Genomic DNA, 16,868 nt, shown 5'->3' on the forward strand with positions numbered 1-16,868 from the left:
GGTAGTTAGGTAATTTGGAGGTGCCTCGGGGCAAAAGGCCAAGTTGGGTATTTCAAATAGAATTGGATAGATATCCATTCTAAATGAACCATGGATCAATGAAATCCCCATTTTGGGCTCTCATGTATTGATCTTAATTAGTGTATTGTGAAGATATAGTAAGGGTATAATGTACCCTAGCTTTAAATCAACACCCAGGGTCAATCCTAGGGCCAAGTAACCCTATAAGAACTCTTCTTGAGCTCTCCCATAATGATCTTACCTTCTAAATATTAAAGGTTAGGACCAATATGTGGAATCTCAAGCTGAGCAAAGTGAAGAGTTTGAATTTCTAATGGTGAGGATACCTTTTCTAGTTTTCTAAGACTAGTCAATAGGAAAGTCCTATGGCTAGACCTAGGCTACTAAAGAAGTTTCTAGACCTCAACCAAAAGTGAGGTCAACAATTCTTTTAATGGTTTCATGTTGGGGGTGTTAGGGCCAGCCATCTCAATGAGCGTTTCAGTAATAAAATGTGCTCTCCCAAGTATCTAAATGTTCGATCAATCTTAGGATCAAAATGGGTAAGGTCAGCCTCAGCTTACCGAAACATAAAAGTAAAAAAAAACATTTTATGCAACAAACAAACTTAACTACCAACATGAGTCAGTCAACTAACACACATGCAATACACACATAATATGCAAGAAAGAAAACACAATAAACTTAACAACAAATAATTTTTTGGCTTTATAGTTTTTTTTTAGCTTTTAACTTCTTCAGCAATTACAAGAAAACATAAGAACAATACAGATGCATAACAAATATAATTACAAAAAGTAAATAAGTGAAACTAGAAAAGAAAAGTACCAAACCTAGATCCTTTCTCTTTCAACTAAAGCTCGTCTAAAAAAAATAATTATTAATATCTTTCCCTAAAAATTAAGCCAAAAACTTCAGAACTTACCCTGAAGTAAGTTGGTCGTACAATGTAAGTACATGTGTTAAGTGGTATGTGGCCTAAGAGTCTGCGTACCAATCTCAGAAGGAAATACTTGACAATAATTTTTGCATGAAAAGCTCTAGTTTACTAATTTCGTGAACCTAGCTTGTTGTGATTGCAAAGAAGATTTACGTCCAAAGATTCTAGCAAAAATAGAGTAAATTGCAGGCAACCAAAAATAAAAACAACGAGAAAGATCTTGTGAGTTCCTTCATGAATGACGAGTCTCCTGCCTCTGTGACTCAAGGATCATAGTGATCATGACTTTCCTAAATATTTTCCTACGTGATTGTTATCAATAGGGATATATTACTCCTTATGCTTATGTCATAGTTAAAGGAAGCCTGTAAACCATGAAGTTGAGCCTTCCTCAATCCCCATGATATTCGACATAAATGTTCTAATCCCCTGGAATAATTGCTAAATTCCACTGAGATATGTCTTCACTTTCCATATTTTGTGCTTAACCTGTTGTTCCACTACACAATAATTAAAGGTTGTAGTTTCACTTAATATTTTAACGTCCCAACTGGCCAGACTAGGTGTAAATGAAGTTCATTGGTTGCCTAACAATACTGGCCATGAAATCATAAATTAAATTCTAAAAAAAAATTCTCAGAAAAAATATGATAAAATACAATACCCCAACATCATAGAGACATTAAGAAGAAGTTAGCCACACATCGTCGAGAAAACCATAGGAAGGAAAACTATGCAGGATCTCATTACAAGAAACAAAGACATGTTAAACATATAATAACCTGTCTTCTCCATAATAGCAACGACCCTTCCTCTCGTACAATACTCTCTCACAACTCACAAAATAGAGTAAAAGATCATCCTTTAAGGTTCTAACTAAGAAAGGAGAAAGATCTATAGGAGACCACTCAAACTCTTCCTAACGCTTGCCTCCAGTAGCCTCCAAGTCTTCCATGCTCCAGAATATCTTCCAAGAAGCCCTAAAAATCATTCTTATTGGAAGAATCATAGATTTAGCAAGTAAATTTCTTTCCAAAAGTTTTTTCCCACTCGTTATTGTGGTCCTGCCAAAATCTGGCATGGTCGTGCCAAGATGGTGAGTAGTGTAGCATGGTCACACCCAACTAGGATGTGCTCATGCCACAGATTTTCCAAGTAGGTCTGGGCCACACCATATTTGGCGTGTTCACGCCATGGGTCTCTATAAGGTGGCATGGTCCCTCCACTTCCAGTCTTGATCATTTTAACTTTGACTATTTTTTTTTGTTTGATTTTTCTCATTCCAAATCATACATATTAATCACCTACAACTTGCAGAACATTAAGGAAAATTTTTCTCAAGTGTAATTGTGTGGTAAATGTGTAAAAATAACATGTAAAATGCAGTGAAAGCCATAGGTAGATTCACGTAAAAATAATGCATGTCAGTATTCACATGAATCTCAAGAAAATATAATAACACAAATTCAACCTAGTTATAGAACATGTGTAGTAGTGTAGTATTCAAAACAAGAAGTAAGGAAAAATGCAGAATAAAAATCTTGCTACATATATGGCTCAAAACATATAAAATATATCATGCCATGGGCAATCAACAAAGATAAAAAAACACAAAACAAAACTCAGACACACTCTTGTAGACTGTCAATAATGCAGTAGCTATCTTAGAAAAACAAGTCATATTGGATCAGTAAGGACAACAACACACAGACACATGATACAAGCTACCCAACAATGCAATATTTGCATAAGACACTGACATGATTGTGTCGGCCGTTAAAAGTTTGGGAGTTGTTGGTTGCTGGAATGGGTTTTCGACGCCCGATTTAACTTAATATATGTATATATATAATTTTGAAAAGTAATATTTTAAGTTTTGAAAATATGAGACCAAACTGATCTCATATCCTTAGTAGTTTAAATAAATGAACCTACCGCAAGCAATGCATTAAAAGAACTAAAGAATTGATAACATCCGTTTAATTTTACGAAAAACCATTTTTATGTTGACAGATAAGTTCTTCTATTTAATATAAAAAATTAAATAGGGTTTATATTAAGCTCTATTCTTAAAGTTTCCTAAAAGGGCAAGCCTCTATAGTTAATTACATCTTAGATAACCGAAGTCACCTAAGAAAACTCTCGATTTAGGTCAGAGAATATTGTCTTCAAGAATATTATGGGATAAAACTTTTCAAAAGATCAGATAAATAGGTGTGAAATGGGAATGACTCAAATTTGGGACATTTTATTTTGGAATCCAAAGGAAGAAGAACTAGGGGATGTCATGAATCCTGACGAGAACCTCAGTGACTTCCCAAGATATCAAATGGTTTGGCTTCAATTTCAAGAATGAAATATCCTGCCAATTTTATTAGTTAGGGCTTACATTTGTGTGAGACGATCGCACAAATAGCTTGGAAGATAAGAGGATTTATATCGCGAAGAGAGCGACTACCTCAAAATCCTAAATTGATTTAGGTCTTAAATTGTATAGTAGAGCCACACAAAGGCCTAAAGAGGAGTTGAAGATTTATGGCTTAAGCCCATTACGTCAGGATCATCTTAATTGAATTATCTTACAAATCATGACAATTATCAAATATACCATTTTACCCTTATCATGAAAGGGTGACCAATTAGTTTCTACCTCTTAACTCATTATGTCTCAATCATCCAAAAATTTTATTATGATCAATATTACCCATTTACCTTTTCATTAATCCTAAAATTTAATTAAGGCATTAAAATTCCAAAATGCCCATTTTTCCCCTAGAGCTCCCTATCCTATAACTTAAATGAAATGCAAGTGACCATGAAATTTTCATGGAAACTCATTCATGAGTTAATTAAAACATTAGAGGAGAAATAAAATGTGGCCTTTTAGATTTTTATTTAATTTATATAATTATTTTAATACAATAATAGGATTTTTCAATATTAATTTCTTTAATTAAACAAAATATGATTTATTTTTTGTCATGGCAAAAATTATTAGAGGTCCACCTAGGTTAGAGAAATACTTAGACAAAATTTCATGATTTTTCAAATTATGTTTTAATTATTATAATTATTTTAATGGAAAAGTAGGGAAAATACATTTTTATCCTTTAAAATTTATATTTAACTTAGGAAAATTAGGAAAAATATTCTATGAGTCTAAAGTGATTAGAAAGCAATTACGAACACGTTGAATCATTTTCATAATTTTGCAATTTTTAATTATTTTTAATTATTTTTAATTTAAAATATAACTTAAAATGAAGTATTTTCTCAATAATAAATTTTAGTTTTTGTAAGTTCCCTTGATCACAAGGAACTCAGAAAATCACTTTTCATAGTTTTCCTAAGTGTATTTAATTTGATGAAACTAAGCTTCAATGAAGATATTAAGTCCACAAAGCGGATGGTGAGGGTTGCTTTTGGCGGCAGTGGTGATGTAAGTCAAAGAATAATGCAATGCCACCGCAATAACTAAGAAAACATGAGAATAACAAAATAATAACACAATAATAGTACAATAATATGAGAATACCACAAGTTTGGCTTGTTTTTTTTATGTTATTGTGATGTTATAGCAAAACATATGAGCAATGCTTGAAAATACTATATAATGCAATGTTTTTCATTGTTACCCTAAACAAAATTGATTACCTAGTTGACTTTTGTCTGCTCTTAGCATCTCTGGTTTCCTTCGGTTCTTTCATCATTGTGTAATAGCTTGGCTTCAAAAGAAAAATTGAAGTACTTGAGTTCGCACTCAAAAAAACCAAGCTCAAATTCTCAGGGAATGCTTGTTTCAAAAGAACACAACCATCACAATCCTTACATGGCAGTATAGCGGGCCTTGAACTTCTCTCAACTTGTGAACGATAGTGGGAATAACTTCAAATAAAACCAAGCTCAAATTCTATCCCTTTTTGTTTCCAAGAATATTTTACCTCTATTTATGACATCTCACAATGGCTTTCTCAAGAGTACTACGGATTTTTTGCTCATCTATCCAGAATGCATATAAATAGATTGTTTTATTGGCTGTTACACATGAGATGCCCGTTCGTTTGTTTTCGAAATTGTATTTAATTGAAACAACTTGTTGCATGTCCATAAATTAAATGTCTGCATCACATTATTTTACTAATGTCACTTCTTTAGTAGTGGCTAACCTTTGCCTGAAATATCAACAATTAATATTTCACTTGTAATGTGATTATTGGTATAGTAAGATGGATACAATTAAGTTAGATAATAAATAGTTTATAAATATACAATATATGAGCAAAAAAATTATGAGAAGAAGGGATGAATCAAATATAAACTGATTTAGAAAACTATTCAAACTAAATTAATAGAAGATGCATATGAGAATTCATGAAATTTATTAAAATTTATCAAAGAAAAATGAATATTCGTAAAAATGAATGATTGCTATTTGGAAAATAATAATGGTTAATTGTATCGTTTATAGCTAATTATATCTGCCGACCACTTAATTGGCTAGAGATTCTTGATTACAATTACTGAAGGCAAGGTTATTTATATGTACTGTTTTTTAGTTATAATTGCTTTTTTTTTTGTTTCATAAATTGATAATTCTGACTTTCTTTAATTTATTTATGGATCCTTTGTTTTATAAAATTACCTCATGGAACTTTCTTATTGTTGCACACCTCATGGTAAAATTATTGTGTCCGCCCACCACACGTAGAAATGCATGTGGTGGGCCAATAAAAACTCCTCATTTACCAAAAAGTGTATGTCAGTGGACCCACTTTTAAGATATTTTTTTTTAAAGAAAATTTCATTGGTCGGCGCATGCGAGATGCGTGCACCATCTGCACGCAATAATCCCTCCATCATGTGGAGAGAATTTAATGGAATTCGTGGATTATCAGTGTAATATGCAAAAAAGATTAATTAAGTATAAATAAAATGTTGAAATATATGAAAATTATGTTGCGAAATTTTATTTGGTAGATGCTCAATCCCTAAATAATTTAATGATTTTTATTGAATGATTTTTATTTAATGATGATTTGTTCATGAATTACAGTAAAAAAAAGTGTAAAACAATAAAAAAAGTGAAACATAGAAAAAAGAAAAGTAATATCAAAGAAGTGCATAACCTTTTATTTATTGAAAGACCCTCTATTTATACAGGATATGGGAATGATCTAATGAATTCATCTTGTACCCTTAGATTAAGGGGGCTTGTACTAGTTATTACAGTATTATAGGTATTTTACATATGTGGGCCCACGTTATAGTGGCTCTAAAGCTTGGTTGGCTAGACCGGCGAGCCCTATGCGAGGTGTTGCCGGTTGGCTAAGCTAGAGAAGCCCATCGACCAGCCTGATCTGGTATGACTATCGATCGATTATGTTTGATGTTGTTGGTTGGCAAGATTTTTTCTAACAAAAGGTCCGCAAGGTTAATCTGGTCGGCACGGTGGATCTGATCGGTTGATCTAGTATGGTTGCCGACCCTCAATCCATGACACAGAGCTCCTATGGATTGGGCATAGCGAGGCTATCGGGTGGAGGGTGAATCACTGTAATCCGATAGGTAGCCGCCCTTTGAAAAAAAGATCTTGGGGGATCGCTGTGATTTGTCCCATTGAATTTTGATGATGTTCGAGAATGATGTTGAAAACCTTCGAGTGAATTTAAGACCTGGGGGGCTAGCTTTTTCCCTCGGATTGGTTTCATCGCAGGGATGTCGTGAATTCCCATGCATTTGGTGCCTAGTTGAACTGCTCAAGTTTGGGGTTCTTGGCTGCCTTGGTTAGTTTTAAATTTGATTCTTCCAATCGGACGCATGCGCCTCCGAGTCTTCTTTTGATGGGCCCTCCTTTGATATGCCATGTTCTATCTAAATCCGGTTGGTCGTCAACATAATTAGATTCTCAAACACTAATAATGTAGGAATACCACCGAAAGCCAAGACTACCATATCACAAAAAAAGTTGGGTTAATGATAGAAGTTGATGAAGTAAGAAATTTAAGTTTTACATACTTACCACTTAATTCTTATATATTTACATATCCAATGCCTAAACTTTAAGGTTTACAAACATACTACCATATCCATGCATGAAAATGTGTACTTCACTTTTTAAAAGTTTAATTGGTGGTTGTATGAACCATCAATGATTTGGGTGGTATAAATGTAATAAAACAAAGTTAAATTGTTTGATACGTAAATACACAAGAATTGGGTGGTATGCATGTAAGTTTCCCAAAATTCAAATCCCATGATCACAACTAAGGCAACTTCTACTAAATCATACGTGCCACTTGCATGCAGAAGATAGAAAATTGATAATGTTTTTTTTATTCAATCAAAATATGTCTCTGAATAACCATTTTTAAACTTATTATCCCTTTCTATTCGTTACGGTAAAAGAAAAAATAGACTTAATTTGATAACTCCACTAGAGTCATGAAAAAAAGAAACATCATATTAAGTTAGATTAATACCAAAATTTTTTGATATTTCAAATATATACATAATAGTTCTGATGCTTTAAAAATTGCAAATTATAAGTTTCCTTGTCTAATTTCTTTAGTGCTTTAAATAGAATTCCTTTTCAATTTAAACACAATATCTTTATCATGAAGTTTAAACATAATATTCCTATATTCAAAGTAGTAGAATACTTATGAATATTATGTTTATTAATCTTTGTTCCTGTTGAATTTTCATTTGTTCGTGAATCACACCCGAAGAGACAAAGCTAAAATAAATGGTATTAATCATGTTGAATTTTCCCCTCCTTTTTGGCAATTTTTCATGTTGAATTTTTTCGTCCTTTTTGGCAATTTTTGAGGTCGAGATATCTACCTTCGGTCAAGCAAAATGGAGAGCTTGTTGATGAGTCACGAGGGACACTTGATGTGGTGCCTAGAGTCAATGCACCAGATAATATACCTAACGATGTTGATATTTTTGTAGCGGTTCTGCCTACACCTGATGTAACTTTCCTTATGAAAACAAAAATAAAACTGTGTTGGCTTATTGTTCACTTCATTCAGTAAAGAAAAAATGGATATTTCCTATGTTGATAAAGGGAAGTCCAAGGGATACCCACATTGACACTCGCCAAAAGTATTAAAAATAAATATGTAAGAAAAGAAAATTATCAACAAATTTTGACGAGGAGACAACAGATTAGGAAAATTCCTACCACTTCTCCCTTGAAGCTCTAGCTCGAGTTTTGAAAGCAGTTGAGATGGTCTAAGAAGAAGTCGTCCCAACAATTCCAGTATCGGACCCACCTCAGGTAAATCTTGAGGAAAATCCTACAGATGATTTAACTGTGATCCTTTCTGAATTACCAGACGACTTTTTTCAAGAGGATGACCTCCTTGGTGAGGATTTTCACAACTTTAAGATGACCTCTATTAGCATGATGACGGTGACCATGACGTCTTAAAGGTCCATGTTGACCTCACTTTTGGTTGAGGTCTAGTTTCCTCCTCAGTAGCCTAGGGTCTAGTCATAAGACTTTCTTGTTGACTATTCCTATAGGACTAGAAAAGGATCCCTCACCATTAGAAATTTTACACTCTTCTTTGCTCAACTTGAAGTTCCACATGTTGGTCCTAACCTCTAACGCTTAGTAGGTGGGGTCAGTATGGAGTAGCACAAGAGTAGCTTCCCATTGGATGGTCAAGCCTTAAGACTAACCCTAGGTGGTCTGGTCTTGGTTAGGCTAGCTTGCACACACTACACTTTCTCACACACCCCGAACCTTAAGACCACTTGCCCTTGATTTGATCTTGACTCCTTTTGGAAAGCTCATATGGATGGACCCAAACCCCTAGCCCTTGGCTAAGAGGGTTAGGACCATCATATTGGACGTTAGGACCATCATATTGAGCATCCAAAATGATTCGTCATATGGATCCTATTGGTTTGACATGGCTTCATGACTTACTTACCCATCCTAGTCCAAAATAACCAAATTACTAAAATACCCCCACAACCCTAATATTTTCCAAAAATCTAAAATTACCTGAAATACCTAAATTTGTCCAAAAATCATTTTAAATCACTCACCATTACCTAAATTGATCAAAATTCACCAAAATATCCCCACAATTGCCAAAATTACCAAAATGCCCCACATGACACAAAAATTCTAAAAATTTCTAAAAATTCCAAAAACATCCCAAATATTCCAAATTTTAATTTAACCATCACATTGACCCAACTTGACCAAATTAATCCAATTTGAGCAAACGCCCCAATTTGCCCTTAAAGGTCCAATTCCCCCAAATTAGCCCTAATCTTGGCCCAATTGACTTCAATCTTGCCCAATTTTAATTACAAACCAAAATTTAACATTAATAATACCAATTGAAACTAAACAGCAGCCCAATTTGACGCAATTGCAAGCTAAATTTCACCAAAATCAAAAAGCCTCAATTTTGACTATATGTCTAAATCCACCAAAGTGGCCTTCCAATTCAATTCAAAAATCCTTTCCAAACTTTTCATGACATATTCCTACACCAAATTAAAAGTTTTAATTGATCCAAAATTTAGCCTAAATTTAACACTAATTTTAAAAGCCCAAGCACACCACATCTAATTCCAAAAGCCCAAATCTAATGCCCGCATGATAATTTTTCTCTTCATCATCCATTTCATTAAAATCATTCCCTAAGTTTTGAATTGATGATAAAGTCATTCCATATTAGTCCTCATGACAAACACCACCATAAAATCCCATAAAATCTAAAATCCTTTCTCATGCAAATTCAACAAGCCAAAGGGAAGCCATGAAACCATTCACAAGCCATAGGAAAGCCATGCGAGCCTTGTCACCTCGCCAAGTTATTAATGGCAAGAGGACAAGCCACTTTCAAGCCCCTTGAGATTCTTTTAACCTCTCCCATGAATCACTCTAACTCATGCTTAGCCAAATTCTTTGGATGGGGACCTTTCTTCACTAGTTATGCTAAGCCAAATGATCTCCTCTTCAACCCAAACCAACCAGGGTGGTTGAGCCCAACCTAAATCCATGCTTTGACCCAAATTGACAAAAAAATGAGTTCACCCTCATTCCTCTATAACTCAAAATTTTTACACATGACCAACCCCAACTGATTGAACCAAACCCAAGCCCTGAGCCCCTTAACTTAATGGTGACCTGACCCTGGTCGGCCAGCCACCTTGGCTGCTAGAAAACACCATGGCCAAGGAAGAGCAATGGGTTAAAACACAAAATTACACCCAACCAAGCTGTTGGTCTCGACTGTTTATATACAACAGTATAACAATATATTTGATTATATTTTTCACTTATCTTTCCTTACTTTGCAACAGTACCAAAAACTTGATCCTGAAGAAAATAAGAATATAAATTTTTAACTTAATATATATATATATATTGGGATACTACGCAAGTATACGTATCATTATCAAGTAATATAGGACTTTCTGATTAAGGCCCGAATATCGAACCCACTGGGAGTGTTCACAATATGCACTTTTAAATAACAAACTTTCTATTGTAAAAAGACAATTACTTAAACTATAAATGTTTTTACAGTAATTAAAATTCAATTCTTTTTGGTATTTTTTGATATTTTGACAAAACAGAAACAACTTCTAAATATAACTTGAATTTATGTAAAAGAAAAGAACTGAATATGAAATATTTTTTCTCTTTATCATGAATCAATAATAAGTATAGGAATTATGTTGTGTAAGCATTCAAATTGTGTTGTGCCAAATAGGAGCAATATTATTCTTTACCCTTACTAGAGATGTTATAAAGAATATTTGCTAATTTAAGGTTTGAATAGTTCTGAAGACCGGCTAGGCAGGGAAGACACCAGCTCTCACTCTAGAATTCCCTCGATTCCCTCCACCTGTGGGCTAACATCTTGTATCAGAACCTAAAATAAGAAACCAAGTTCGGGACTTCAACCTGTCACTCTAATGTTCTCTAACTCTACACCCTTCAAAGATTATTTCCCTATTTATTTGCACTAAATCATATGAATTACATTCTCACTCATACAACCTCAAGTGATTCTTTCCAAATTTTAACTTAGACAATACCAGCCCGGTTCTTACATGTTCTCACAACAAATTTTAACATTTAGATAGGTCAGATCAAAAAGTAAATGAAGTAGATCAAAAAGTAAATGAAGTACATAAGAAGTAAATGAAGTACATGGATTTAAATCATCACAACTTCTTCTAACATTAAAGGAAAATACTCTCCACAACTTCCATCAAACACTTTAATTACTCATCATTTTAAGGAGAAAGATAAAGAAAACTACTCAGAATCCATTGGAGAAAACAAAACCATACTTTAGTTTAAAAGTAGAAATCATTATCAAACCAACAAGAAGTCTCGATTAAAACCAATAGTAGTTTAAAAAGAAAGATAAAAACTTATCTCAAATCCTCCGCAAAACTCTTAAAGTTCCTTTGAATCTCTTCTCTCTTATAATGCTCTTAACTCTCACAATAAAACTAAAAATAAAAAGGATAAAGTAAATTTGTGGTGCCTGAAAAATCTCTCCAAAAGTTCCTCCATGAACTATTTCAAGAACTTCTCAGGACTCTCCTTTTTTTTCGCTTAACTTCCTTCTTTTATAATTTTCCAAGAGGTGCCTCAGTATCTCTTCTAAATGTGTCATAATTCGATGTACTTTCTAAGGGATGCCTCTTTTCACAAGTCTTTTAACCAAATTTTCATTTGTAGTGGTCATAACCACCCTCTTTAGCCAATAAGTGCCTCAAATGTCCCTTCAAAATTCATCAAAATGAATTAACCCGTCAAATAACTCCCTCTGGCGCTTAAGCGCGGGGCCTTTGGTGCTTAGGTGCGGCCTTCTCTGTTTCACTAGCGCTTAAGCACCAGATCTAGCGCTTAGGCATCAAAATACTTTTGTACCATTTTTGCATTTTTGCTCATAATTTAATCTTTTTTCACTCCTTTTAGCATCATTCACCTTTTTACTTGTACATGAAAGAAAAACAAATAAATACCTTCCATTAAAGCGCAATATCTCAAAAATAGGTATAAAAATCTGTCTAAAAATACTATATATTTATAATGTATCAAAATCCCCCAAATTTAAAATGTTACTTGTCCTCAAGTGACACTTCAATATTTAAAAACTAAATAAGTGATATGTATATGAGTTTCTTTAGGAGTTACTAAAATTTAGATTTCAAAATATAGTAGTCCAATTTAGAAAAAATATTTAGTAAATGAGAACAACTTAAAGTTTAGAAATTTTTAATGTTAAGAAATATGAAAATATGAGTTCCTATCTAATTCAGAAATACTGTAGATTTTCCAAATATAGAATTTAGTCCTTTTATTACTTCCACTTAAAAAAAAATTATTAAGAATAATTTTACTTATTATATTATATCTTTAAGCTTAAGAGTTTCTCAAGTCTTATACTTTAAATAGATCAAATGTGGAACCAATTTTTGATTAGGCACTAATCCTCAAGCTTCTCCTACCTTTTTTTTTTCTTTTTCTTTTTCTTTTTTACTTTTCTTTTTCCTTTTTTTTCTTTTTCAGGCAAGAATTACTATATTTGAATAGGCCTTTACTAGTTTTGAATTCCACTTCTCCTTTTTTAAAGCAAAGCCTTCATATAAATCTCTTACTTATAAATATAATTATAGTTTTGAAAATTATTTTTAATAAAAAAAATTTAAGTAGTAAAATAAAAGTCTAAATTTCTAAATTTTTAAAAAATATAATTTTTCTTACAAAAGATAGTTACACTATATTTAACATTTTTTACACCAAAAATTTTTAACTGAAAGTTTTTCTTCAATACTATGAATTTTAACTAAATTTTCTTACTCATTTCTGTAATCAAATTTTACTTTCCTAATATAACTTCGTCCTAATATAACTTCGTATGTATACATGATCATTTTTCTTTTCAAATCAAATTTACTTGTAGCACATTTGAAGACAAATAAAATTCAAGTTTTGAAAATATTTTTCATCCCCCATATTTTTCCCCCCCCCCCCCCCCAAACTTAAATTTTTAACAAGATTAAATAGTTTAGTAGCAGATACATATAAGGAGGAATAAAAATTGAAATAACATGCTTACACAAATTTTTATACCCTAATTATACAAGTATAAAACTAAAAATAGGGGTGAAATTAATTTTTGAGCAATTTTATATCATTTTAATTTTAATTCAACATTTAGAGATTCATTAGACTTCTAAGTAGTGGGTACAGACATAAAAACCAACAAACACACTAACTTTATATTGTAGTTGGTACAAACATATTGTTAACCTCACTTTTGGTTTAGGTTTAGTTTTCCCTCTTTAGTAGCTTAAGGTCTACCCATAGGACTTTCCTGTTGACTATTCTTAGAGCACTATAAAAGAAACCCTCACCAATAGAAACTCTAAACTCCTCTTTGCTTAACTTGAAGTTCCATATATTGGTCCTAACCTCTAGCACTTAGTAGGTGGAGTCAGTTTAGAGGATCTCAAGGAGAGTCCCCATAGGACTACTTGACTTAGGGCAAACTCTGGGTGTTGTTCTGGAGCTAGCTCACTCACTTACACTCACCATCACCTAGATTCAGTTGCAACCCTAAACCCAAACTTGTTGACTTTGATCCCTTCATCTTTTGGGAGACTCATGTAGATACCCCTAGACCCACTAGAGCCCTAGGCTAGGGTTTAGCTAAGACTAGTACATAGAGGTCCCAAATGGGGATTTCATTGGTCCATAGCACATACATAGTGGTAGGCACCCCAATTCTACCAAAATATCCAACTTGGCCCTTTGCCCCTAAATCAACTCAAATTACCTAAATGCCCTTGAAACCCCAAATTTGGCCAAAATTCTCAATTTTACCTAAAATACCAAAATTTATTCAAAAATCATCTCAAACCATATGAAACTACCCAAAATTGCCAAAATTACCACAATACCCTAAAATTTGCCAAAATTACACAAATACCCTTGGCACCCCAAACTTTCCCAGAACCTCTAAAATCACTTCAAATGTCTCCAAAATTAATTTGGACCCTTCAATTGAGCCCAATTTGGCCAATTTGACCATTTTGACCAAAACCCCCAAATTTCCTTTAAAGGCCCAGTTTCCCCAAATTCATCCCAAATGTCCATCAATTTGGCCCCAATCCTCCTTAAATTCAATTATAAACTCAAATTAATCTTTCATATGATCAATCCAAACCAAATATAAGCCTAATTGACACGTGCTTTAAGCTCAATTTTGATCCAATTTAAACCCCCAACTTTGACCCTATGACTTAATTCCACCAATTTGAACCCCATAACCTATTCAATTTGCCCCAACTTGAATCTCAAATTATTAATAACAATCCCATACATCAAATTGAACCTTCAATTGGCTTTGTTCAAGCCTCAATTTCACTCAATTTCAACCCATATTCAAAATCCCCAAATTTGCCCTAAATTGGCTATCTCCCCAAATTCCACCAAATTGAATGTCCTAACCCCCGAAATTGACACCCAATTTATGTTGAAAAATATTCATGACATTCCTATATATCATTTAAAATCATCAATTTGGACTTAGCCCAACCTTAGCCCAACCTAAACCCAAGTCTAACCCAACACCCCCAAATTGACCAAATGCCCAAAATCCCTCTAATTGAACCTCCAAATCAATTAAAAATCACTCCCAATCTTTTCTAAACTCTTCATGACAATCATCTATGCAATATTGACCAATAAATTGAGCTCAATGTCATGGATAACCTAACCCAAACCCAACTTCTAGCCATTTTGACCCAAATTGCACGCCTTAACCAAAATTGACTTAGCCATGCCTAAGCCACTAAATTGATAACACCACAACCATGAAGTACACCTTATGGACCAGGTTAAACCCACCTAAACCAGACGAGATGAGCTATGGACCAATGGTCCCTTGATTTAAGGGATTTCAGCCCATACTTAGCCTAAACTTGAAATATATTTGTCATCCTTGCATACCCTTGGGAGTTAATCATAATAAGCCACCCCCTGACCTCCCTGAGCTCAGAGGTGACCATACTCTTGCTAGCCACCACCTCAAATGCCAAAAATAGCAAGCCTAAGGGAGCCCTAAATGACCAAAACCCAAAATTAAACCTCCCTCACTTGGCTCACTCCCACTGGCCATTAGAGCCTTTCTTCCCCCCACCTCAGCATGTTGTAGCAACCAATTCCCAGCCCTGAGCTCCACCAGGCAGACATGGCTATAAATGGAGCTCTCAATGGCCAAGGAAGAGATTGCTTGAAACCTTGGGGGAAACTCTGCAAAAATCTCACCAGAGCCTCTCCAAACCATCCCAAGTGCAACCCCTTGCTCTCAGCCACTCATAGGCCACTCATAGCCACTCCACAGCTCATAGCCACTCCACAGAGCCAATTTCTTCACTAAAATTTGCTCTAAAACTAGGACAGATCTCTCCACACTTCCATAGTCACCAAAACTCAATTAATTGTGCACACACCAACCCCATAGTGAGAGGAGTTGATTCCCCATAGAAGCCCCAAATTTGATACTACTTTGATACTACTTTAACTAAAGCTCTTCTTGATAAAGTTTAAAAATTTTTAACTAATGGTAAAAGAGAGTGGAGAAGTTTAAAATTTTTTAACTAATGGTAAAAGAGAGTGGAAGGGTAGTGAGGGTGCTCTAATCAAATAAAGTTTAAAAATTTTTAACTAATGGTAAAAGAGAGTGGAAGCGTAGTGAGGGTGCTCTAATCAAATTTCCATCCTCAAAATTAAATGTATTATCTTAGGCATGGAATTTTTTCATTTTATCCAAATTATTTCCTTCAACAAACAGTATTGAAATAACTATGGATCGAGCCCTCTTAAATTATTGTATCCAGGGAGTTGAACCCATTAACTTTGGTGCTATCATTTATTATTCTATAGTTAATACAGTAGAAGTAGGATCAACACTTGATTTGGGGCGTCCATCTATTCTATTATCATTTTGTCAACTTGTGGGAGTTGCTATCCATAGTGGAAAGGAGATTCTTTGTCCCTTAAAGCAAGCCTCTGCAGCAAAAATTGAGTTATATAATTGTCATGTTAATGTTGGAAAAGGAGTAGAGTGGGGAGGGGGGTCAAAATCTTCTACTTCCTACCTCCCAAGACCTCCTATTCTAACAGATACAATTGCAAAATATTTAAAAGATTAGGAGATGGAAAATAAAATTCCTTATGGTGAAGTATAAAAATTAAATGAGCATTTGTCACACTTGGATTGGTAAAACAAAAGGCTATTTGACCATCAAGCCCAGTCTAAGCTGTTGAACTAGAAATGTATAGAAAGAATCAGTGGATTGGGGGTGAAAAGTCAATTTAGATCTATTTATATCCACCTTACTAGCTCTACGAGTAGAGCATATCGATGGAGGATGTTTTAAATTAGGAAACTGATGATGATGGTGGTGGTGGTGATGATGATCATTATGAGGACAAGATTTTTTTATTGAGATGTGGATGTACTGATTCATTATTTTCCCTACTGCAGTGCTTCAATATTTACTTTTTATGTTTCTAATGCACTGAACCTATTATTCTATGTTTTTGTGGTGTGGTTGTATTCCTGGACTAGTTTATTATTAATCAGGATTCATGTTAAACTTATATGTTGCAATACTTTCATTCTTTCTAGCGTACTTTCATGTTAAGCCTATTTAGCTGCAATTAACTTTCTACTACATGTTAGTTCTTTCCTGTGTGTTCCTAAAATTTCTTGAAATAGATAAATGTGGTAGGATTTTCTTCTATGCTAAGTTTTCTCCTTGCTTATATTTCAATTCTACATTGTTATATATGCTAAAAATGAAGTTTATTTTTTTTGGAGGGGGGGGGGGGGGGGGGGGAAAT

Source organism: Phalaenopsis equestris, unplaced genomic scaffold, assembly GCF_001263595.1.
Source record: "Phalaenopsis equestris unplaced genomic scaffold, ASM126359v1 Scaffold000734, whole genome shotgun sequence".
NCBI lineage: Eukaryota > Viridiplantae > Streptophyta > Magnoliopsida > Asparagales > Orchidaceae > Phalaenopsis > Phalaenopsis equestris.